Source organism: Temnothorax longispinosus, chromosome 1 (genome assembly GCF_030848805.1).
Source record: "Temnothorax longispinosus isolate EJ_2023e chromosome 1, Tlon_JGU_v1, whole genome shotgun sequence".
NCBI classification, from domain to species: Eukaryota; Metazoa; Arthropoda; class Insecta; order Hymenoptera; family Formicidae; genus Temnothorax; species Temnothorax longispinosus.
In genome coordinates, this window is record NC_092358.1 from 22973482 (window position 1) to 22996630 (window position 23149).

General features: G+C 38.6%; 1 protein-coding gene and 1 long non-coding RNA gene across 2 annotated transcripts in view; one reads left to right on the forward strand and one right to left on the reverse strand.

Moving 5' to 3' along the window:
* Brat (brain tumor) overlaps window positions 1–22719 on the reverse strand; it is an 86081-nt gene extending 63362 nt beyond the window's left edge. The window contains exon 1 of the mRNA XM_071786715.1: window positions 22505–22719. The gene's annotated coding sequence lies outside the window, so the exon portion shown is untranslated. The remainder of the gene's footprint in view (window positions 1–22504) is intronic.
* Window positions 10386–14157, forward strand: LOC139821102 (uncharacterized). The gene is made up of 3 exons (XR_011734184.1): window positions 10386–10690; window positions 13216–13659; window positions 14110–14157. It is a non-coding gene; the product is annotated as an uncharacterized lncRNA (long non-coding RNA).
* Window positions 22720–23149: the final 430 nt, after the last annotated feature.

Sequence of the window (23149 nt, forward strand, 5' to 3'; positions counted from 1 at the left end):
CATCTCGCGAATGACTTCCGAAGCAACCGGTGGTCGGCGCGAATGAGGTCACGCCGCGTGGTGACACCTCGTCCGTTTTCAATCCTTTGAGACTCTGACAGAAGGCGCGAGGTGGAGAGTCGCAATAAAGTCGGCGTAATTTTTCATCCGAAACATTTATATACGATAGACGGGCGGGATATTAATGAATTGTCTATTTCCCTTTGATCCGCGAAAATTAACGGGACATTTGTTTCCCAGTGACAGATTGACAAATTGCGAGGGTGAAGAGTGAAGGTAGATAAATGACAAAATCAAACGGGTAATGCAATATAGACGCAATCTGTCTGGCATAAATGATGAAAAATAAAAGAGAAATAACTTTATCGACATCTACAAAGCGGATTACAATTGTTTTTTTCGATTTATATTGGAACTCGGAATTCGTGATCGAACAATTTGAATCTTAAATTGTTTGCATATTTCGGACTTTTGAAAGATTTTAAATCTGAGTTAGATAAAATGGCAAAGTAAAGTCAGGTGATATATCGCGAGATGGAAAAAGGTGAAAGTTAATCATTTATATTTTCAAAAAAATTGCATAATTCTTGCATAAATGTCTATTATGAACTGTTTTATAGAATCTTTAGATATTCGTTAGATAGCGAAGCATTCCAACAGTTCGATTCCCCGTTTTATTAATTATGAACTGTTCGAATTTAAAATTTGAACGTTTCTATTTGACAACTATTCGAAGAGATCGATATTTGTCCGAGTCTAAATTCTTTCGTTTCTTGAGATAAAGTAATTTCTAAGTAAGTCGCGAGGATGAATTCTTAAAAGGCTCGCGCGATCTAGATCGGAAACGACATATATTGGCACGAATATCTGGGCCAAGTGAAACTGGTTATGGAAAAGCCTTGCTCTGACGATGCTGTTTTCTTTCGGAAGATGGCCAAACTGGTTTCGACCTTGGCGAAGATATAGCCTCGCTGCGGCTACGCAATGGAACGTTAAGATCGCAGCGCATTCTTCATCCTATAAGAGTTACGTCTCCATCGATAAAAAAAATACGGGATGGAGAAGCATGAACGACGAAATAAATATTCAACAAAATCAGCGAAAAAAAGGACAGCGAAAGTTTATGAATAAACAAATGTTTATGCATCGGCTTTGTTTATGTCGCTTGAAATATTAATTGTGTTACCAATGTGAAAATTTTCATGACGTGAAGCGTTAATCTCTATTGAAATAATAAGCACGCAGTACGTGTAGATGTTGCTGTAAATGATTTTTCACTGTAACTTTATGTAACGATGGTTACATAATATAAATTAAATTCGTTGTAATTAAAGAGTTGCACCGGTAGAACTGGAACATCCTGAATAATGAACGTTAATGAATATTAATCGGCATAACGAGTAATACAATGAACATGAAATATTCAAAAGTGAATTCTAGTAATCATTCAACTTTGTTTGAAAGGGAAAGAGATTCCATCACGAATTTGACTTTGTCTTTATTTTTCGGATATAATGTAGATACTACAAACATTAATGATTTTACGGCATAATGAGCCCTTTGTTTTTAATTAACAATTTGTCTCATAATAATTATAAAATACTACATGTAATTTATGACAAAAATTGTTAAAATTACATTATCATAAAGTCGTGAGAGAAAATCTCATATATCTTTAATCATATTTTTCACTATACAATGCACGGATCAAGTGAATTAAATATCATATTTACATTTCTTGTGTCATGCGCCATCAATTATACCGAAAAATTCAATAATACCTAGAATTATATAAGATTAGCAAGACAAACGATTACCTATCGCTACCTATCTCTTTGAAATTCGAGCAATTTTCGTCCTCAAGTCCGCGCGTTCAATTGAATTCAGGCACGGACACGTGTTTTGAAAGTGAACGACAGTGTCGAATCCCCTGGCCGAGATTGAGTCCTGATTCTCGGCAAGACGAAACGACTCACCGTCGTAATGTATGCACCGCCGTATAAGGCGTATAATAATATGAAGTTATAGTCCGCGATACTCATGCCATGCATGCGCTCTCATACTCTCTCCTCAGGTCTCCATGCCGAGAGCGGAGGAAGCTCGTGAAGACGAAGACTGCAAGATCGCGTAAGTCCTTCTTCGTGGAAGTTTCGTAGGGACGCGGGGGAGCCAACGAGCCGTCCTCTTTCCTTTTTCTTCCTCTCCCCCCTCCCCGTTGTCTCCTTTCCCTCGTTCACCTTCCTTTGCCATTCGTCGTTCTTCTCCTACCAACGCGCACATTTGCGCTTCCACTTATCCTTTTCGTCCTTTTCGCTGGAACGGAGAAGACGTTCGAGCCATCCTGCTCTTCGTTCCTCTCGGATCATACCGCCTTTCTTCTCCTCTCACATCACAGTGTCCTTTTACTCTTTTCCGCCTCGCGTAGTTTCCTTTTGCTTGTCTCTTCTTCCTGTAGTCATGATTCTCTCTACGAGGTTGCTTCTTCCGCTTGTAATTACTGTCGATATATTCTGTCTGCGTCGCTATCTGTGAACTTTTGCTTTTCTTGTATACTTTTATTTTATCGTTTATCTTGTGATTTTTTCATCTCGAAACTGTCGAAAATGTTTTTAAAATTTCTTTAGACTAATCCCTATCTAGATTTTCGTCGCAAACTCTACTGTTGCTATACAATCTATATTTCCTTCCGTTTAGATTTCTTATTATTTTACGATTCCTCTTCATCCCCGTATATTACAATTTCTTGATCTCTTATGGCCTATGGAATTTCTTGTATCAGCATATCTGCCATTTATACCTGTCATTTCCCTTTCATCTCACGCTGCACCTCTCTCGCTACCCATCCAGTTTCGCCTTCTCCATCGTTTCCATCCGCCTTCTTTCCCGGTCGGGGCAACCATTATATACCTCGCGATACGTCTCGCCGCCTGTAGCAACTGCGACCGTGCAACGTTGCATCCCGTCGACTGCATTCCGTTCGAACTGCCTCGGACGAATGCGTCTTTTGATAGTCGCAATTCGAAGAAGGAGCTTCCCTAGTTCCAAGTAGTCTTCCCACAGTTACTTGCCAAGCAGTTTCTATATAAACCTGATCATACGCGTGTCAGTGTGTTAATAATTTTGAATTTTTTCATCGCGTTATCGGTGTATTCAAATCGATGTAGGTACAACTTATTCGTAAATATATTCAAAGTATAGACAACCCATCTTGTAACTGAGAACCTCTTTTCTGAAAAGTCGAATCCGTCACGGATCGATTTGAAAAAGCCATTAGCTAAGTTTATACTATTGTTTTGTACTGAAATAAAAGTTTTGTATCATAATTAGTATAGCCATTAGTTGCTTAATGCTTAATGTATTAATTTTGATTATGTTGTTTTCCAATTTATTTCACGGCTAAGAATTCAAAGAAAAATTTTCCGAGATAAAGAATTAACATAAGAATAATTATTTATCGCCATTTACTACATATTTACTTCGTCACCCCATAATATCATTCGAAGAAAAAATTTGTACATTTGTGTCTTGCCAATGATCCGAATGATTGAAAAGATGGAGAAGAGAGGAAAGAGGGTGCATGGATCTCGGGGCGCCCAGATCGCGATTTGGGGCCTTAGGCCCCGAGCCATGGACCCCAAAGAGGACAATAGACAGACCGTTAGACGCGGTGCAGAGCAAGGTACACCGGACTGAATCTTGGCCTGGGAATTCTTGAACGAAGGGCATCTTGAGGGACCTCGACCCGAGCCGAGGGTCCCGCCGGGGCTCGGAGAAACTGGTTTACCTGCCACCTTCTTCGTCGTCCTCTCTTTTCTCCGGACGTGGCGGTTCCGTGGCGATGGAACGGCGAAGAATGCAAAGACGCAGCAGTGCGAGCGTCTCTCTCTCTTTCTCTCTTTTCAGGAGAGAGCGACAATAATCGACTGGAGTTCTTCGTAATTCTCGCTCATTTTTCACCGACCACCCAAATTCCACAAAATATGAGAATAATTCGTTATCCGATATTATCCGGGAGAATTTAAATCGGGGAATGGTTAGTCTTATATAATGGCACCGGTTGCGTCTTTATGCTTTCTGCGATAGAACGTGTTGCAACATGAGATTTCCAATTTCAAATATAAACCTTCCCTTGAAAATTTTAGCTATCTTTACGAACTTATTTAGCTACGACGATAATGCAAACGTAGCCTGATAAGACGGTAATAGAGACGATATCTTTGCAATACATTCTGTTTCTCTCTTGCACTTCTCGCTGTCTCGCCAGAATTTAGAATTTTCGTGTAGAGTTTTTTCGCGGGAGCTGCGTGGTAACCGAGAACGTGCATTTAAATTGCAACTTAGGACGGAAAACATTGTAACGGGAATTTCTTCCGATGGCTCGGTTGTGATTCCAAATGGGAATACATGCAGAGGAGGGAACATAAATGATGTTATCTAGGGGCGCCTGCGCACTGGAATTTCTAATATCGGACATAGCATCGAGTCGAATATTTTATCCTTTAATCTCTGAGCAATTTTAGATGAGATCTCGAATACCTGCAAGCGGTTTTCAAATTGCCGAGTCATCATGACAATAAAGATATTTACGAAGTCACCTAAAAATTAGTATCTTGACATGCGAGAATTTTTTGAATACGTTTCCAATCAATTTTATGAAGAAGTAAAAGTTGTGGATGAAATTTTTTACTAATCTTTCTTATAATTTATAAACTTTTCAATATAAGAAGAATAGACATTTTTAAGTACCACAAGAAATTCACAATAAATGAGAAACTTTTTATATATCGGAAGAATTTGAAATTTTGTAAACTGTTATTAGCAACAGATCGCTACAGAAGTATGTGAACATCGCTTACGGTATTGTATTATTAATAACAGTATAACTTGCATTAGCTTCGAACATTCTTTCAGAAATTTATTAAGATTTATCGGTAACACAAAACGTCAGCTGTTAACCGTGTTTAATGATGCACACTCGTTTTCTTTTCTTTTTTTATCTTTTTTTTATTAATCTTTTTTGATGAGATTGAAATAGATTGCAAGTTTTGGATATCTATAGTTTTCTCGTAATATGACCATCGTATATGTATATACGTGTACAATGTATAATTGTTGTACCCGTGTATAACGTCTCTTATTATAAAACTGTCAATGACATAATTTCGCGCATGTTCTATTGCTATTTTAAGTAATGATTTAATTTATCATTAATTTCAATTGACAACAGATATCAGACAGTAATTAAAATTTGTTATAAGAATGTGGATATTAATGGACGATTAATAATGAATATAATATTTCTTAGCTTATTAGCATTAAAAGTTAAATTGATTTAAATATTACCTATGTGAATTTACTGATCTAACAAAAAACTGTGTTTTTTAAGATCGACAAATGGTTGACGCACGGTTTACTAAATTCAAAAAATATATAAAATTCACACATAAATACATATTACGAGTAGTATTAGGCTACCAAGAACCAGCCCGATCGAAGTTGGCATCTTCTCTAATTAACTGTAATATTTCTTAAATTATAAAATATCTAACAATAAGACGAGAAAAGATATGCAATATATTTATAATTCTATTAAGTTCTTTAAATAATGCGAATGAATCGTATATTAAATGTATAGTTAATATCCGGATATTATGCATATAATTATAATTGTAGATCAGTTCAATTAATCGAATTGATCCGCATTACTCACAGGTAAAGTGTCCTGCATTGCTAATGAGCTAATGTAGTAATCATTGATTCGACACAAAAGTGATAGTACTTTTTCTACAAACTAATTAATCTTGTATATTTAAGTATGAATTTACAAGATTCTTTACAAGTTTGTGCAAGGCTAGAGATGACGTTGATTTAATCGCCACTTGCATATTCGACTCATTAAATCCCACTAAAGAGTTTATAGATTTTAATTATTTGAAGAAAAGTGCAGGAGGAAGAAGAGAAGGAAGTGAAAACCTTGTTTCTTTGAGAACAAAGAGAATTCTCAGGATTTTCCCTTCTTTATCGAGGACTTATCGTTCTAGATTATTCTATGAGAGACAGAGAAGCTTCCCGTTCCATTGCTCGTAAAGACTTTCCGACGGATCTTGAAATTGAAGCCTGTTGCTTATTCACGGTTATAAAATCTACCCACGTGATTTGCACACAACTAATTATACCGGCGCGGTATATCTATTGCTCGTGAACATGATCTCCGCGCGTGGTTCAATTACGTGATCGTAATCTACTGAAGGAGGGATTAATTGCATCATGATGAAAGTGCGAAAACCCGATGTTTGAAGAATATTGCCGTGTCGCTAATCACCGATGCAACGATACTCGATTTATTTTTCGCTTATAGCGACAGTGATATATGTGCTATCAAAGTATCAAAAGAAAGCTAATTACCAGTTTGTGCTTTATTATTTTGTTTCGCGATTAATATATAATCTCTGAAAATTCCTAAAATTTAAAGATATCTTTTCCGAAATTTGATGTACTCTCGATACAATATTTTGCGTTAAATTTTATTAAGAACACGTTGACCTCGGTTTCAACGAAGAATCCATAGTTGAAAGTGGTGGATACGCGAGACCCTTTTTGTGTACGGCACATGTAAATGCACGTAAATGCACACATGGCCGAATACGTATAAAGGGAATGAATTAACATCAGTAATATATGCGATCCTGGAATTTCCGCAATGCGGCGCTCACGTTGTTTAGTCTTGCGTGTATATCATTGTGGCACGCGTACACACATGCATCTGTGCACACATGCCACACGGCACGCACGCACATTACGCACGATGAGGCGTGCGTGCCCTGGGTCGACTATAACAATCGGGAACGATGCCTATTTCTACGTAATTACCGTGTGGCCTATCGAAACGATTCGGCAATGATTCCCGTCGGTATTATGATCTGGCGTAAATAATGTGTTTTGCGAATATTACAGGAAACACATTCATGATATTCTTTTATCCTCACTATGTTCATAGAATCTTTTAAATTGTCATTTTGGCGCTTAGGTAGTCACAGATGTGAACATTTGTAAATATCCCGCATCGTTTCTCTAATGTATAGAGCTAAAATGATTATCGTCGGCTTAATGGTATAATGACAGATTAGCTTCATAGCTTGACTATTGGGAGGCCCAAAGTCGAGAATGACCGTATATATGTAAAGTATGCAGAGACACATTGTTGATCGCTCAAGTAGACCTATCTCTTTCTTCGTGCTACGATAAGCGCACATTATATTATTTATATTATACAAGTGATATTTTTTATTGGTTTCAATCAACATCCATATATAAATATGTAATTATTTTGTGTGTAAAATTATTTCTAATTGAATAAATAAATATATAGGAGTCCTTAAGAAACTCATCTGTCATCCAAATATCGGTGATGAGACAGTTAAAGTGTTAACACACAGCGAGCAAATTAACAGCCCTATTTAATGACATTTGCGGCATCCACCGGATAAGATCGCTGTGGTAACGCGACAGCGTCACCAGCGGTAGCTTCAAAGGGTCTTTGATGATAGAACAAAGACTATAATCGCGCGAGATTTTGGCACGGCATCCGGTCGAATGCCGCGAGCTACATAGACGCTTGCCAGGATTCTACAAGTGGTTGACCCTGGCCGCGAGACGACACGACGCGACACGACAGTCCGCCACACGCCGCAGGCATCGATAGGTACGTGAGCGCAAGCGAAAAGTATACTGACCATCGCCGATCGCTGGTTGCCGCTTATCGAACAATTGAATATTCTACCTACGCGATATCTCGTATTTTAGTCGGATGTATTTTGGCACGTATCAGCTCTGTATCAGTTCATCATCCATATCGCGCCGAACACTCGTGAGCCTATTAGGAAATTTCATGCATGATTGTGCATCGCGAAAAGGGATCGATGCGGCTATCCCGAAAGCGCCTGTCCAGCTTTGAGAAACGAGGAGTGGGGAACGTTCTCCTCTCGAGAGGAGGATATGGTTAAGTTCGGAATCCCAATAGAATGGACCACGGCATTCCTCATAATTTGAACGCATCGTCCGCGATCCAACGCGACGATGGATTTTCGTGTCATGGACGCAAACGCGCGGCAATGGGTATAGCCGCTGAATAAATCAACTGCTTGCGCATGCTTTTGCTTACGGAGCAAAAAAAAAGAGATCTATGCACACCTCTATACGCGTCTATACCGTATCCGTCTGGCGGATACGTCACATCCATAAATCGCGATGGATTTTTGATAGCGGCGATGATATACGATCTCGAAGAATGCGCGAGATTTGTCGGGCCTCTTCCTGTATCTCGGACTATAGCATAAATCGTAATCCCGTCCACGTATTCGATATGGTTTCCAGAACGTTTTTCACCGTTTTTTGCGGATTTGCAACTTTGCTTCATGGTCCTAACGCATACGTTAAAACTTATACGAGCGACACGTCGATCCGTGTGGATTACGATGCGAAGTACATATATGTGGCGTCCTAAATATCTCTTTCTCTATTTTAGAGTTTAAAATTTTATTTTTAAAAAAGTTTAGAATTATGTCTGTTTTAACAACTAAAGCCGACGATAATCATTTTAGCTCCGCTTTCATGCTATTTTTTTATCCTGCATTAAGTTTGCGTTGAGACAATGTTCACTGTAAATTAAATTGACTGAGAATACATATTTATTACCTGAAATATTTAGTTTCTCTTGCTAAGGAAGCGTCTATTTAGATTTAAAATCTCTGGTTTGAATAAATCATGATACTTAAGAATTTTAACTGAACTTATCATCATAGAAATTATACGAAATGACGAGGTATGGCTATAAATAAATTCTTTAATTAACCATAAGCATGAATTGAAAATATACGTTGTACCTCGGGTGAGACGAGTCATAGATACCTACATCTTTTAAGCCTATGATAAAAGATTGCCATTATTCGCGAATTGACGTCGACACGAGACTACTTATCTATCCCGCGGGTACGTTTGCCATTGCAAAAGACCAAATATGGAAAGATCACTGGTAGAGTAAGCATATGGTAATGACATCATTCGGACGCACGTGTAGCGTCCACCTGCGCCATGTGTTCACGATGCGATGTGTTCACGATGCGCGATGTCAACGGGACTTACATGCTCGTACTTCGCGTCCAGCTTATAATTTACACATTGTTCCGGGGTATAAGTAATCCGACATTTGCGTGTAGACATTTTCGTATATAATGAGAAAAAAAACGAAATAGACAATATGACACATTTTTTGATCAAAAATTCATGTTCTGTAATAATATACGAGTTTCAAAAAGATCCGCGTGAACACCTATGTGTGAATATATAAAATGTCAAATAAAATGCTCCGCCAATTGAATGATAATTAAGGTAAATGCGTTTTATAATAACGTTTTATAAGTATTAATGAGTCATTTTATGCCTCATATTTTACGTGTTGCAACTCGATGGGATTCGAATAAAAAAAAAAGGTTAAACAGATTGATATCTTTTTATAGAAATGAGCTCTTTCATACAGAATCGATTATTATCAGAAGCGAATTGTATAAATTCGTATACATATAATCCCAGTAATGTTTATCGCTGCCTGCTTATCGCCAACCTTTATACCCAGCACGCTCCGTGCCGCAAAAGTCGTGTACATCGTGGTCCGTGTTTACATTATGCACCTTGTTTATATAGTATTGCACATAACGTTTCATGGGTTTAAACACAAGCTGGCCGGTTAATAAAGTAAGAAAACAGCATCCGCATTACTCTCGAAATATTTCTCGACATAACAGAGATAATAAAGATAAACAACTCACCGTAAAATACTAAATTAATTTAGTATTTACTCAGTTAGTGTACTGCTGTGTTCCATATCGATGCTATTAAGCTATTACATATATATATCAAAACGCGTTATCCTATATAGTATGTTTCGTTTATTTATGCGATAATATTATGATATTTTATCTCTCTTGTATTATACTCTCGATATAACATCAAATTATTATGCATAATAATATGTAAAGGTTTTATATTTGTAATTAACGCATTCTGTTATTGGCGAACTCGGCATGGAGAAAAACAGACAATATAATCAATCGCGTATACATACTATACTATAAATAAATATAAAAAATATTATCCTATTTTATATATGTTAAACTATGTATTTTTACATTTTTTAATGCGTTTGTATTTTTATTTATTTATTATATTTATATGTCTCCTTCTCCTTATACATATATATATATTTTTTTTTATAAAGAGAAGTGTATCTGTTATCGCGCAATAGAGGGAGCATTGCGAAATTTATAATTTAATTTTGTATTTTTAATTCCGTGACTTAATTTTTTGCTTTAATTTTGATTTTAGCGTTCCCCGCGGACATAATTCGCGGTCGATAATACGGCATAGACGCGGCGCATGTAATTGGATATTAAATTGGCAACGTCACCGTCTTTCCGGCACGAGTCTCCCACGCCCTCGAGGGACCGAAAGTTGGATGCGGTCTCTCGGACGACATAATGCAATTTCGTCTGCAGCTTTCTCAGAGATCCGGAATTCTGCTCATCGTACCTTACGACAGATTTGTCCGCACATTTCGTATTTATTTGCGAAATTCTTCCAGCGATATGTTACAGCAACGACCTCATACGACGACTCGGCAGCTTGAAGCAGATCGGTGAGTTAAATCCATTTATTACGATCAAATGTATTGACGAATAATCCGTATTGAAGAATATTGTTAGACAGTTCAACTGTCTTGCTGAATGAGAAAATCCATTTTTTATCTGATCAGAAATCAGATACTTACTATGATAGATACGAAACAAAGGATTTAAATTTGACGAACATATAAAAAAGTTTAGTTAACGTGGTGTTTATATTCGACATAAATTATACAATTCTTTATACAATTGGATTCATATAAACGTCATTAATAAAACAGAATTTACGACAAAAGGATGTACATTCCGCGTGACTAAATATTTTTTTATTTTGCGTCTTTTCCGAAAGTCTTCGATAAATCGTCCTACCACTTGACTTCGACACAGGCTTCCACATCGTCTTTCATTCTTACAGCTCCGTTCTCCGTCTCGTAGCTACTTCTCTTTAATTGCTTTTCTACAACACGATAACCCGACGTTTATTTTCTAGAAGTCGATATTGGCGCCCAACCAATTCCAGTATTTTCAAATTTCGTTAATGCCACTGTACGCGAAATATCGTATACTCGATAGAAATATCTTTTATATTTTTAATTATTTACTGCTTTGAAACAAAGTTTCAAGATTTTGACGAATAGATCCATATATATATTTTACACAAATAGAAGGGAAAAACTGAATTAAATTGAAAGTGACTGAACATGGGCGGTGCATTAGTTCTTAATGTACATTTAATGACAACATTGCAAACTTCCAAGGGGGTAAAAGCCTAGATCTATAGAAAGGGTCAATGTCTATCCGCTGTTTTCTTTCCCCTCGCGTCTCCTTCACGCGTGAGACCATCAATCGTCAAGGCAGTGTATCCCGCGTGCAAGACCTCGAACGCGATTTGCTTTACAAGCTTCTTCGATTTCGCGTGAAGATTAAATGCCATCGTTTGCCGAGAGTAATCACGATGGAGTGCAAGAACATTGCGCCTCGCTGAGTTTCACTTCTTGGAAGCTTTAACCACGAGCGATGTGAGCTTCGCGGAATAAAAACAGAATATCTCGATTCTTCATCGTATTAAGTTCGATTCACGTAATAGATATACGCCATAATATACGCCAATGAGTTGCTATTAAAATCCTTTTTCCGTTTTACGAGGGAATGGATCAATTGCGTAATCCACGTGAAATCGGGATCACGATCGTGAAATCTCAGATAGCCGTTTTTAGAACGACATTACAATACCGTGACGGAATGAAGGAGCCGACCTTTGCGGAATTATTTAATTAATGCTTCGTGCACTAATATCCGTTGCCCTTTGCGAGCGACGACAGTTTACTCGGTTTCAGTCAACGTTTCGCGAAGTTAATTGGTTTTTATCGTGACATAAACCGCCATTTGCTGTTATCATTAAATCGCGAATTTATCATGACCGGTGTATCATATTACCCGCCTCGCACGACTCACAGGTGGCAGCTGGTTTTGTTGTCGTGCCAGAAATCTTCACGTTACCGCATGAGGTACGGTGAAACTCCGCAGGAGTATAATTTAATTTTAGACGGTCATAAATTATATGTTTTTTAAACATGTCATTAAAGATGGTAGAACTACGTTCCGTCATAATTAATTCTTAACTCGTAAGATTATTAGCATTGATGACGGTTTATAGGAAAAGCGAGATTGATTATCCGAGAGAATAATGTGCTCGAATGCGATATACCTCGGTATCCGTACAAATTCCGCGAAGCACACGTATTAAATGAACATTCGACATATCCACAGTTTTTCGTAATCTAAACAGTCGGAGCCGGCTATTCGCGTAAGTGTCACTCCGCGATGTGATTGGAGCAACGAGTTAAGCCTTATTGTGTCCATGATGCTAGAAATCGCTCCGAGACAGAGCGACGGAGAAATAATTAACCAATCGCATTGGTCAATTGCTCCGAAGATCTCGGAGCGATTTCTATTTCTACTATCGTGAATACAAGGCTTTACGTCGCGGGCGCCGCGTCGCGCTGCGGTGACATGAGTAGGGTAAGGGAGGAGGGGGGTATGCCGATCGAGCACATACCGACGGAACGCGCGCCGCGCCTCGACTGTCACCCTTCCCCCTCATTCCATCACTACTACTCGTGTCGCCGCGGTGCCGACTGCCGAGTTCGGCGCGCAGCGCGACGGTTGAAATTACGAAAAACTGTAATATATCGAATGTTCACTTAATACATGCGCTTCGCGGAATTTATACGGACACCGAGGTATATATCGCATTCGGCTGCATTCTTTCGGATGATCTCGCTTTTCTCAACCGTCAACTTGACTCGTCGTCGTGCCGTGCGGCTGAACGAAGTTGTGTCGTTTTCGGGACACGGATGAAAGATACGGCGGCGCCTACCGCGGAAATATACCCTGAATCGAGTAACGCCGCGTCGTATTTAATTAGCGATCACAGTCTCTGGTAACGTCGTATACGTTTAATCTCGTAATTAATTATGTTTTGATATGTGGTGATTGCGGGAGATAGAGTGCTCATAAATCGATGATTTAATTGCAGTTATCCAAAATCGTTTCACGGGCGGCAAGTGTAGCGTTCTCGCGACGGTTCAGACGATTGCTCCGGGCGAGAAGCGAGTGAAGTTGGCCGCGCGATTTACCAAATTCTCTCCGCCATCTTAGCATCTACCTGCGGGATGACAAGCGTCACGGGCGTCAAGCGGATCGTGCAGCTTCGTTCGTTGTTTCTCCGCCGTAATTCTTTCGTCGCCGTGTAACAAAGTACGCGCCGCGTCGCGAGATTAATACCGGGAGTGCCGTGTCGAAAGTGTCGCGCGATCATAAACGACGATATCGTCGATTTTCATGCGTGAATGCCGCCGCCGCGTCGTGAGTGAGTGCGTCGACGGAGCTGCGACAAAAGTTCAACGGAGGAGAATCTGGAGGATCGAGGAGAGGAGAAGGGGGCCTGGGAGGCATCGGGCGACAGCGGAGCAACCGTGGGGTGAGTAATTATTATTCATTTATTACTTTGCTGTCCCGTCAATCTTGTGGCGGATTCCGTCACGTTTTCAAGCGCGACTTAATTCGACCATTACGTGATACTCGTTACTCGTGCAATACCGTAATTCCGGCTCAATTTCGCAATTTCGGAGTTCGATCTCCGGCATATGCGAGAAATATTACGTCGCGAACGTCGCGTCTTTCTCTCTCTCTCTTTCTCTCTCTCTCTCTTATTCGCACGGTCGTAATACTTGCACGATTTTTCGCGGATTAATTATGCGAACGAGTTAATGCGAAAATATGCAGCCGCGATTGTTTCTTGGCATTTTTAAATCAGATATCGGTTAAAATGTCTTAAAAATTTAACGGGCGCGATATAATTATTTAAGTATTGATTATCAATATTGATTATCTTGGGCTCTGATTAATTTAAAATTTTTCTACGTTACAGATCAACGCAGGGTTACAACTTACAACTCCGCTGTTGCGCATCGGCCAGTAAGTTATTTTTTTATTTTAATGTTGAGGCAATAGATTATAATAGATTATAATATAGAATATATTAGTTCATTTTTATAATATACTTTTATATTCTTAATCTTTAATATTTTAATTTTTTTTGTAATAACTGTATAGAAATAAATAATATATTCAATAAAGATATTTCGTGAGAAGTAATACAGAACACTTTACAGTTACATTAATTATTATTTTAAATAAAAATTTTGATATAATGTCTAATAATTGATAGAAAAAGATACTTCGTGATTCTTTTATATCTCATTTCTCATACATACATTTTATTTGCGTTTGGAATATAATTTTACAAATCCATTCAGATCTAAGTACTTAATCCATAAAGATTAAGAATATAAAAGTATATTATAAATAAACTAATATATTATAATATATTATAATCTATTGCCTTAAAATGGATAGACTCTCTCTCTCTCTAGAGTCTAGAAAATATTTTTATAATTTATAATCCTCTGCCGAGACTTTTTATTACAATGTTAATAATACCTGTAATAGAAATATATTTCCATATTATAATAATATTAAAGAGAGATATATTCGCGAATATTAAATTAATCAATTTTATACAAACATGTAAAGAAGTTAAAAGCACAGTACTAATTAGTTGGATTCATAAAATGATTTATCTTCATGAATTTGCAACATTGTTTAAATATACTCAGAGTAAATAGAAGAAATTTCTACGTTCAGTTTCTGTTAGCTCTTTTAAATTTTATATTGGTAAAATGTATCGCCGGATTTAACTGTTTCGTCTGAACGGCGCTGTTTCCGTCGTTTGAACGGCAAGTTCTTCGTGTTACATTGACGCTGCATCGTCAAAATGTACATACGTCGGCGGTGGCGAGGCGGTTTGTTAAGTTTGCCAGATATTAATCATGCACTCGGCTGGAAGACCGTTTCTTCTTTCGTGTAGATATAGTTTCTGAGCTTTTCCCAAATGGTTTACAAGCTTTCGCTCTTGCCCGATCTTTCGCCTGCTTTGCGAGAAGCAAGCAGAGCAGTAGGAGCGGTTGCAAGGTAATGTAGGAAACAAAACATTGCTCTACATTTGTGTTGTTATTCTACGACGCGCTAACGGATCCCTTTTTTAAGTTCAAACTCGGTTGGAGATTTATACGGGAACGAACTTTAAATTATAACAACAAGCCCAGGGCGTAAAACAAAGTTTTCCTTTCTGCGTTTCTAGTATACACTCACCATGGGCACTTGGCTGAGTACTCGGTCGGATACTTGAGCCCCTAAGGAGCGGATAGTTTAAACTTCGGCTGCTCGGTTTACAAGTAGTCTACTGACGCTACTGGCTACCGTCGGTTGTAACCGAGTACATTAAGTTCGTTGTATCTAGGCTGTAGATTGGGTTGAAAAAGATGCTTGTGAGCTGTAGCTCAATTTAATGAAAAATCTTCCTCGGCGAGTGTTCTCAGTCTTTGTCATTAATTCGCAAAGATACACAAATTTTTGCTTCTTATAGTCAGTAATACGCGAATAATATACCCGTATCACGTATCACGCTAAAAATTATGCTTTTATGAAATGTTATAATTTCAGAATATAAACGACATCATCTTAGAGAGATTTTTTAAAGTCTGATTCAGGCCGTAAAATGGGTATCTTATCATCAAGACCATTAGAAATGTTTTTATGATCTCACTCATTTTCGGCACGAAGTTCTTGTGAGTATATTTCGTTTCATAAAAAGGATGCACCTGTTTTTCGTTTGTGCACTCGTGCAATGTCTTCTACCCTTTTTCCTCGGGTCGATAACCGCGTCGATTTAAATTGAGCCGTCGAACGATCGAGCTAATGGAGAACGGAGATTGGGCCAAAATGGGCATATCGGAACGACGCGGAAGAAGCGTAATTGAACGCGACCGAAGTGGCTTACTTGCAAGATGATCTATAAATACATGCGCGGTCGCTGCCTGTGCTCCCTCTCTTTCTCTCTCTCTCTTTCTTTCTCACTCTCGTAAGCTTTGCTTTATTAATTCAAGTTTCCTCGTGCCTTCGCGCCTCGCGTTTCACGCCGCTTCACTGCGCTGTAACTAGCCGTCGCTATCCCAGAGATCCGCGGCCAGTTGAACTGTATGTCGGGCGGGTCAAATAATTTGATTCAAAGTAAGTGGAGATATTAATCTGATATAAATATATAGCTGAGAGTCATTGTGTTAGAAAGAGAAAAAGCATTTATTGAGTTAGACAAGATCTTTGTATCATAATCGATTTTGTATTCGTCTACTACTTTAAACAGTGTGCAACTAAACAAGGCACAACAAATATGTATTCAAATTATTTGAACACATTAATTTAAAGCTAGATAGTTATCTGTAACATATGTAACATTTCCTTGTGGGCAGTTAAATATTTTTATTTAGCATTAACCGAATTTTATTTAATTAAATTTATTTAAAAAAATAAAAGAATACAATTTTATCGAAAATTTCATTACAATTAGCGTTCGCATTTTTCAAATAGTTTTTTAATTGTCTCCAAAAATTGTTCAACGTTAAAAAGATATATCGATACATGATGATTCTCTACAAGGCAGCACAATTTTACAATGCTCTTCTCACGTACGTGTTCTTACGTTTAAATAAAATGTTAGAATAGTCCGCCCGTCAGTGTAATAGCGTTCTGTCAGAGCATCAAGTTTTTCTCGAACGTATCCGTATCAGTGTATCCAAACGACAGACACGTACAGGCATCTCGCAAGATTGTGTAAAGTACGAAAAGCACGTTGACGTCGACGGCGATTCTAGTAAAAACCTGAGAAGGTAAAAGAGCGAAGACATCTTCATTGAGCGAAATCTTTTGCCGAGTTCTTCTCATCCCACCTTCGCGTCGCGAGAATTTTCAAACTTTTTTGGCAGGATTTCTCCATCACGCGACGTACTGTACTCTTAATTGGAAAATTATCTGAATATTGCTGCACGTATATTTTTTCGTTAATTATTCGGCTCAAACGTATAATTAACGGCTTAAACAACGAATATATAACGATTTTTTTAAAGGAATTTTCTAAAATTTTATTGAGACTCGTATACCGTTACCAGGCATTTTAAGGCGGTTTGCGCGTATCTTAGGTGCAGAAACCGATATAGCGCGCGCGACGATGGTCGTCTAAGCGATAACCTAGATTCGCCGACGCATAAAATGGAATGCGATCGAAAGTTGAAAGAGGAGAAGATACATAGGAGAAGCGCAGGAGGAGGAGAGAAAGAGGAGATCTCACCTTCCGCAGAACGCATCGACACCTACTACGTGCGCGTAGATATCGAGGTGTTGCGTTTCGTAGAGATAGCACTTTTACGTTGTCGTCTTATCGCGTGTCTTCCTCACAAGGCTATTTCCCGAATAAACGATAGCGTAAAGTATAGTCGAGACCTCGAAGCCTCTCACTTAGCCTCCGTCATAAAACAAAGACGGCTGTCGAACGTAGGAACCGTCAAATTGCGAAAGTCAATGGTCTCGAAAATATGAACGCTGGCGATATTACGGTAGCCGACCTTTTTGCTCTAAGAGCTCAGAGTTTGTGTTGGATTCTCACGAGACTGGATTTACGGAAAGCATCTATCGTGAGACTCTGATTTAAACAGTGAAAGTATAGATGAATCGAACAGTTTCCTGTCGTAGGAACAACACAATTTACATTTAATCTGAATATACCATCTTCGTCGAATATGTATCATATCTCATTAGCATTGAATAATTTGTCTGGATGAATGCTAAGCTTGATAATTGTAAAACGAATTTCGAGTGAGGAAGTATCAGAGATTGGTGGAGCTTTCTAAATAATCTAAACAATGACGATTATGTTTTTGAGCGGGAGAAAGAAAGTTCTTATCCTTATCCAATATTTGTGACTTAATACTTAATGCGTTTCTGAAGTCATTGAGTTAATACTGATTAAATATCCTGCCGTCTCGACCGCCATAAGCCCGCTGATGAAACAATTTTAGCCGTAAGGTCGACGGCAAATTAGCGGCTCATCGAGAGCGTAATTACGGAGCGGGCGGTCTCCTTTCTCAGGAGACTCTCGAGTTTACCGCGCTAGCGAGCAAGCGAAACACACGGCGAAATCTTATTATGCCGCTCCGTAACTAGAGGCCAGGAGCCGTAAGGACCTCGAGGAGAGAAGATGACCGTAGGAATTACGCCGCGCGCCGTCAGCGCTGACGATGTGCACCGCGGCATGATTCATCCGACTTTCTTGAGAAAATGCAATTTTTACCTGTGAGGCCTGCCGCACGATCTTATGACACCGTGTTATAACAGCCGCTATTAGTCCCGATAGACGAGACGTTGAGACAAAGGCAACAAGTTGTTCGCAGGTATTAGCGCATTCGCGAATTAAATCTTGCAGAAATTTTGCTAAATATATAAGTTGACTTCTAAACTTTGAAAGATCATTAACGTGCAGAATTGCGATGTCCATTAAGGTGATCCTAAAGCCGTGATCCTAACCGGTTTTTTTCAGTTTTTTTCTTAGCACTAATCTTTTAATTGGCTTTATAGAAATGCAAAATTCTTGTCTAGAATTAAAGTACGCATCTAAATCTAGGTCATGGTGGTCGAATTTATATGTGGTGGTCGTCACGTATAACAAAAAATATTAATTTTTTTTCGTTTTCGATATAAATTCGACCACCATGACCTAGATTTTGATGCGTACTTTAATTCTAGACAAGAATTTTGTATTTCTATAAAGCCAATTAAAAGATTAGTGCTAAGAAAAAAACCGGTTAGGATCACGGCTTTAGGATCACCTTAAGGTTTAGCAATACGAACAAATAATTGATTTTTCGTATGGATTTTGTTTTAAAATAGTCTTAAATCGACTCCGAATTTGTCAAAAATCCAGCACTTGATAGAAAACATTATTTTATATAGATGTGTTCCCGGTTTATTTTCCGCAAGAAACTTATAACTTTGAATCATAAATCGAGTTTCTTTTGATGCGAGACTTTCGGCTAAAGATGTAAACAAGTGTAAATTCTGATTGAGCGATACAATCTCAATATTAACGTAGGAGTAATTACAAATTTAATAATATGGGACACATTTACATGTTACATTTACATATTCTGTTTACATGACTCTGTCAGATTTGTAGTTTGTAAATTAATGAAGAAGCCACAGAGTTTATGATTTCGGTGAGATACTGTGACATAACTCGTATCATAAGATAAATATCCTTTTTAGAATTCGGAATAAGCTATATGCTGAAAAATGTGCTTTTTATCGCTTTCTGTTTCTTCTTTTGCACGACAGTATAACGAGCTATCCCGCTCGAGCTGAAGACTTCTTTGCAAAAGGGAATCGTTACGGCCGCGAGAATATCTGACAGTAAAAAGACACGCTTGGCAGTGTACTTTCGTGGGAAAAGCGCAGTCTCCTTGCAACCGTCATTCGTATCGGGATCGGTGCGGTGATTACGCGAAGACAAAGTGAGCTTTGTCTTTGAATCAAAAGCGCCCTGTCGACGAGCTTGCTTTTAACAAATAAGCGCGTTCTTCTTCCTTTCCATTAACATTTCTCCGGAAACGTCCATCGATGGCTATCCCGATCTGAGAAAGTTTTGATTAATCGTTGTGGCAGGCGTCTTGAATAAAGACGTCACTGAATAAAGGCATCATCAATTATTTTTTATTCTTATATTTCTGCTCATACGTATGGAATCATATGTTGTGCTGACGGAATCCTTTTGTAATTCTTAATACCAGAAAAGATTTTAACTTTATCTGATTTTACGATACCGTGAACACGACTATATAGTGATTATTGCGTGTCTTCAGTCAGATTTATCATATAGGTTAAATAATATTTAAATCAAGATTTTCTTGGCCTAACCGCAAAGAGATAAAATTATATAGTATAATCTAATTTTTCTATAGTAGAAATATATAAATTTATTTCTAAAGCTCTCATCAATATGTTTTTGCGTGAAAGAATTAGCGACAATGACAGCATAGTTTTCCGATACGATTCAAATAAAATATCTATTTGGAACTCCGGCGCAAAAATGAGATTGTTATTTTAACGAATAACGATCGAAACTTCGAGTTACGCGAGGAAAATCAACAAAGCGCACGTCAAAGTGTGGATCGCGTATTTTCCGAGCACTCGACGGTGGAGATAAGCGGGCGAGATAATGCGGCCGAGCGCGAGTGTTTTATCCGTCGAAAGTGCGATGGAAATCTGCGCTTTGTGTAACGCTCGGTGATCGCGGTTACAGAACCAACGTCTGCGCACTCCACGTGTACGAACAGAACTCCGCAGTCCTCGTAAGGCCGACTTTCTCCTCCGTTGAGCATTACGCAACCACGTACTCGGTATCTTTGGGTCGCGAATACAGAGAGAACGAAGACTAACTCTGAGAGACGGTCAGTAATGAAGTTTTATCGTCTCCATAAAAACACACGAGACGATATGGCTTTGTACTCATATCTCATTGCTGATTATCTATATTTAACCATCGGCAAAGCTCCGGATTTTCCTTCATTGCTGAAGGATAATTCTTGTACATAGAAATTGTAATATCTTTAGAGTAATGTCTTAATAATATCTTTTAGAAATTGGAACATTTTATTGATAGCGAAGGAAATATCGAAATACGAGAGATGTTTTCAAAGTTCTGGGAATTGCGTTGCGAGACAAACAGCGTCAGCTGCTAATGCTGTGATGTATAAACAAATTCGAGGCGGGTATATGTGTGTTCAGTTAAATAGAAACTATATGGAAAAACTACAAATTATTGTTGCCAAAAATGAACAAAATAAAACACAATTTAGAACACAATTCCCATCCGTCGTACATTTATTAGGTTTGTTTTTAATTTTTGAAATTCGAGCTATGGAAATTTTGCAAAATTATAATTATGTCTTTATGTTTTCATAAAGCCTCAGATAAATGTGACGTGATATTAAATCCTAAGTAACTTGGGAACGTCTTATTTGCATAATTTTTATTAGAATTTGAAGTATATGTGACTCTTATGAAGTATGTGTTTTTTGTACATTTGTGTATTTTACATTAAAGAAATAATTAATGTCAATTTTGCAAATATACATTCGTTCGAGGTTAATTATTTCATCACTATTCGCAAATCGCGGCCTTTAATTCCTGCGAGAAGAAACAGTAATGGATATCATTTTCGCCGTGAATCATTATCTAAATCAGGAAGCGACCTTAATTATAGCGAACGATCTTTTCTTAGCGCGGCATTTTTTTTCTTGGTACTTTTCCTTTCTGTGAACGACACGTTGATTGGCATGCGCTTTCTATGTACAACTTTGTAGCTGCCGGGCTTGCTGACATGACGAACGCGATCTAATTAATTCAGGGAAATTGCGACGGGCAGTCGTGGACTTGGTTAAACGCGACTTTCCAACGCGTCGTATATAAGAGCGAATCCGCCGTACTTCCGTTTCACGCACGGGGCAAGCTCGAGCTTGTAAACACACCACAGACCGAAATAGGGTTCTCATATTAATAGCTCGTCCCAAGTGCATCTGGTTACACTACGTCGAGATACCAGCAAGGATGAGGGCTTAGGCAGAGAAGTATCGGACGTAAGATATGCGAGTAAGAAAACGAGTGAATATAATATTTATGGTACTAAAGTTTTGAATAGCTCGAGCCAGTTGGTGAAAAAAAGAAAATCATAAATTATTCTTCTTAGGAACTTTCTGTAGTGAGTCGTTTGCTTCGGTAAACTGTCTTTTTATAGTTTCTTATTGATATTTTAGTAATGTTACCTATTTCTGTATATATCGCATATACTGATATGTATCAAACTTTCATGAATTTTTAAAAAGACATAATTTAAGAATATAAATTTAGACGCATGCGATACATTCCATGATGATATCTGTATAAGTATGACAATTTCTGACGTATTATCTCATGATCTTTCATGGCTTTTAAGTCTTTCTGTAATTTATTTATAACGTAGTTTGTGTAATATATTTAAATTCATAAATTATGATTTTGTTTATATGTACACAATGTCTTGGAAATTTCTGCTAAAGAAAAATTGACTTTGAATTCCTCTAGGAAATTGACATTAAAACAATGTTTAATGGAGCTAAGAAATCTAATATAAATGTTATTACGCGCGAAAGCATCAGTCTTAATCTTCATAAAAGTATATCAATAAAAAAACAGATTTTAAATTCTCTTCGTGAAGATAGATGAAAATTAAGAAGAGAGCGTCGTTAAGATCAGATATGCAAAATAAAGATAAAAAGATATGATAAATGTGTGTCCAAAATATGGATCTTCCGTGACAAATGTAACATAAGTGCCTTTACCTTGGGTCAGCCATGCGACGACGTGTTTTCGTCACATTCGCCACGTGACAAGGATGCAAACTATCGCCGGGTCCCAGAAATCTCCTTCGGAATTCGTTGGAGATCGCTTTAGATCTCAGATAACGCTTATCGCTACAATGAAAAACACTCGTTAACAGCAGTAGAACAATAACACTAAACCGCCCGACGTGCTGAGCTCTCTCTCTCTCTCTCTCTCTCTCTCTCTCTCTCCCGCACTTCCGGTTCACGGAGCGGAGCGCGCGAGATTTCACGGTACACGCGAATGCGCGCGAGATGCGCGCTGATAATCGCGGATTTTGCCGTATTTGCGTGCCGTGCAGCTTCGCTCGCGGGAGCCTGGTCGCCGGAACTTACGTCGACGCGAGGACCACCACGACGACGACGACGCCGACGACGACGTTGACGGCGCTGACGCCAGTCGACGAAGCAGTCGACGAGGCGACGTTTGCGAGGCGGGGATGCGGAACCCCGTCGTAGGAGGGGTTAGCAATGGCGCTGCGAGAGCAGGGTGCGGAGGTGAGGTGAGGTGAGGCGAACCTGGGCGCAGGTTCGCACGCCCCCGCGATATTTACCGCTCGTGTGAATCTTCGGGGATTTCTACGGTCCACTCTGCATGAGATCGCC